Below are 3,925 nucleotides of genomic sequence, written 5' to 3' on the forward strand. Positions count from 1 at the left end.
TTAACATTTTTTGTCCTTTCCTATTTGTTTTTGGCTACATTAAAGCATTTTTTTGAAAATATACAGTAAGGTTCCATATTACCACCCGATTTTCTCTAAGCCTACTTTCGGACTTTTTGTACAAAACCTTTCAAAAACCATACTTATAATTACACTAGCGAAAAATCCAATCAGGAACGTTTAGTTTACTAGTTACCAGTACTTTTCGCACCAAAAATGTGGGTGTAGTTATGATACCTTGTTTACAATTCACTAAAATGTAATTGGGGTTCCATAATATCACCTTTTCCTATACGTGTTTTGGAAATGTTGAGTCGAATTAGCCTAGGAATCGATTAATTTTATGGAAGAAAACCTTTCAAACAGCTGTAGCCCGTGAACTTCACACGTGTCGGGCTATGATTTGCAAGGTCTCCTGAAACATCAATTTCATAAAAAACGGAACGTATCTACCGTGTTATAGGGGGGTCGACTGTATTTGTTGATTAGCTACGCGGTTTTTAGTGAAGTGCGATTTTTTCGTTTATCCGAAAAAGTTCCGTGTTATGTGAATTCATTCTATAAGAAACAAAGAACTGATGTATAACATAGGGATAGGTTCCGAAAGTTAAAAAAAAAAAATACTATTGTTTACTAAAGCAATTAATAATTTATTTCCAATCAATAATTAACTAACAATCACAATTAAAAGTACTGTAATATTAAATTCAGTTAAACCAGGATACATTTTCTTTTTCGAAGTATCGCGGTCTTCTTAGCTTTCTTATTGATCTCGATCAGAAATATCAGCAACATCTCCATTTTTTATATTTTATTACCATAAAATCTATACTAATATTATAAAGAGGTAATGTTTGTAAGTATGTATGTACGTAAGTTTGTTTGCAGCAGGTAATCTCCGAAACTACTCATCCGATTTCAAAAATTCTTTCACCAATATTTAGAATGGAACTTCAGGGTGGACATAGGCTGTATAACATTCATATAAATTAAAATATATAATCTAGATTAAGGCTTTTACGTTCAACAGATGGCGCTACGAGTTTGCTTTTCTTTGAGGCATTATTATTATTTATTTGCAGAACGTACGAATTATGGATTTGAACGAAAAGTCTGGTTAAGGTTGGGTGGGAACAGAGAAGACACATAAAAAGAAAGTCACGAGTTCAAACAAAGAAACTGTTAAAGTTTCTGTATAACAGGTACAAGTTTTGGACGGAATAAGTCGGAAGTTATTTCCGATTACAATTTTTAGCTTTGCTATTTCTTTATTGGATGTATTATATGTCGGGCCCCGTCCCTCACCACCCGGCAGCCCCATTGGAGACTTGGCCGAACCCATAATGGGCTTGCAAAAAAGAGGTCCTCTTAGTGCCCACAGGGCGGAAAGAGTTAATTAAAGAAAAAAAATTCTAATAACGAGTAAAATCTTCATTAAGTCCGATTCCACTGAGATACGACACGTAACCCCCTTGACCTTTAACCACCAAAATTTAATAGCATTAATGCCCTTTATACACAATATACCATGCCAAATTTCGTTTCTTAATCGTTACTCTATTCTGAGATATTAAACGAAATAGATACCAGCAGGCACGCAACCGCTAAATTTCCCCCTTTTTTAATACTTTTTTTGGGTTCAGGAAATCTTCTGAACTCAAAAATAACCATGGAGATTTGGAAAAAAGAAAACGGGGAGTCAAATTCGAGACTGTTCCAATATTTTCTCGTGTTACGTACAGTACGGTACGTAACAAGTCGGAAAAGTAAAAAGACCAAACATTTATAATTTGCCGCAATTGATATAACATCAGTTGCAGCAATTTTTAAATGATTTGTGAAAAAATTATTTTAATAACGTCTTCTTTTACAATAAAAAATGATTTAAAACGATGGAGTCGGTTTTTATTTCATTCACTTCATTGTATTATAAAAAATACACGTAAATACAAAAATATTAATATCGTCTGCGTGGTGTTAAACTAAAATACAAAATTGATAATACTGTACTGCGATTTTAAATTTTATTATTATTATTTTAGTTCTATTGAAATAATTCATTTCGATTTTGTTATGCGAATTTAATGTATAACACTTAAAATCGTTATTTTCGGTTTTATGGATCCCGGATACAACACATCCGTTCCGTCTGTAAAAAGATTTTTTCCACTAGTGATGATTTGCACACGGCATACAAGAAGCAATCGTTATGCCAATTTCGGCCTTTGAAAGATGTATAGTGCGTTCCATTAATGCCTATAAATATAAAAAAACGGAGTAAATAAATTTAATTCTGTTGCAAGTATAGAACAATTAAATAAAGCTAACCGATAACTGGTCTGTTGCAGCCGCTGCATCTGTTTGCAAACAAATTTCCGAAGCATTGGACACAATCAGTTTATCGTCTTTGGGTGCGAATCGCCGTCCCTCCAAACACACCTGACTCGTGCTGCAACAGAAACATTGACTATGCCAAAGTTTGTTGCCATAAATAACACCGTCGGTGGTGACAATTTGATGACACTCGAAGCAAGTTAAAGTAAACTTCTGTTGGTAACAGGTGTTGCAATGTCGTTAACTTTTGAACGAAGCCTTCGTTGCCTACGAAGTTAGCGCGGGCAACGTAACAGAATTTCATAGAAAAGTCTTGATCGGGAAGTTGTGTAATTAGTTGTGTTTAAACAATATTTTTCACCGGGAGTTCCAGATTTAGGCACTTTTCCGGAAGGAATCCGCACGAAGTACTATTAGATCTGAAAATACGAAAACCAATAGAGATGACAAGTCTGTAACTTCGATTGAATTGCCTTTGTACCGTAATTTTTTACTTTGGAGCTAAGCTTGTGGTACCAACGATTATTCTTCCTCTACGGCAGTTCATTTATCTTGTACTCCGTTTTGTTCGAGTCGATCCTCAAGTCCTATACAAACTCGGGCGTTAAACGCGCCATCTAGACGAATTTCGTGGCATTTACAATGATCGCAGATAGCTCTAACAGGGAAAACAAAACTAATTATCGTGGTATATTTAATCGTTATTCACTTATATATTTCGAGTTGTCTACCTCCAAGCTTAAGGTTAATAATCCGGGCACTGACTTTTGCACTTTAGATACGGTTGTCCTTCGTCTATTTCTACGGTTAGTGGGTCAATTTTAACGAAAAAATACAAGAAAAAAAGACTTAAAAACTCACNCACACCTGACTCGTGCTGCAACAGAAACATTGACTATGCCAAAGTTTGTTGCCATAAATAACACCGTCGGTGGTGACAATTTGATGACACTCGAAGCAAGTTAAAGTAAACTTCTGTTGGTAACAGGTGTTGCAATGTCGTTAACTTTTGAACGAAGCCTTCGTTGCCTACGAAGTTAGCGCGGGCAACGTAACAGAATTTCATAGAAAAGTCTTGATCGGGAAGTTGTGTAATTAGTTGTGTTTAAACAATATTTTTCACCGGGAGTTCCAGATTTAGGCACTTTTCCGGAAGGAATCCGCACGAAGTACTATTAGATCTGAAAATACGAAAACCAATAGAGATGACAAGTCTGTAACTTCGATTGAATTGCCTTTGTACCGTAATTTTTTACTTTGGAGCTAAGCTTGTGGTACCAACGATTATTCTTCCTCTACGGCAGTTCATTTATCTTGTACTCCGTTTTGTTCGAGTCGATCCTCAAGTCCTATACAAACTCGGGCGTTAAACGCGCCATCTAGACGAATTTCGTGGCATTTACAATGATCGCAGATAGCTCTAACAGGGAAACAAAACTAATTATCGTGGTATATTTAATCGTTATTCACTTATATATTTCGAGTTGTCTACCTCCAAGCTTAAGGTTAATAATCCAGGCACTGACTTTTGCACTTTAGATACGGTTGTCCTTCGTCTATTTCTACGGTTAGTGGGTCCATTTTAACTAAA

At 35.6% G+C, this 3,925-nt stretch overlaps 1 long non-coding RNA gene across 2 annotated transcripts; it reads right to left on the bottom strand.

Moving 5' to 3' along the window:
• Window positions 1-1,982: 1,982 nt before the first annotated feature.
• Window positions 1,983-3,925, bottom strand: LOC111619520. 2 transcript variants are annotated; one of them, XR_002755768.1, is made up of 5 exons: window positions 3,827-3,925; window positions 3,591-3,754; window positions 3,202-3,515; window positions 2,329-2,439; window positions 1,983-2,256 (listed from the first exon to the last, which is right to left on the bottom strand). It is a non-coding gene; the product is annotated as an uncharacterized LOC111619520 (long non-coding RNA). The 2 variants fall into 2 exon arrangements; XR_002755767.1 differs by lacking the exons at window positions 3,202-3,515; window positions 3,591-3,754; window positions 3,827-3,925 and adding exons at window positions 2,829-2,992; window positions 3,066-3,089 and having other exon boundaries at window positions 2,329-2,753.

The sequence above is a fragment of the Centruroides sculpturatus genome, unplaced genomic scaffold, assembly GCF_000671375.1.
Source record: "Centruroides sculpturatus isolate CEXI.00-Female unplaced genomic scaffold, Cexi_2.0 scaffold179, whole genome shotgun sequence".
NCBI lineage: Eukaryota > Metazoa > Arthropoda > Arachnida > Scorpiones > Buthidae > Centruroides > Centruroides sculpturatus.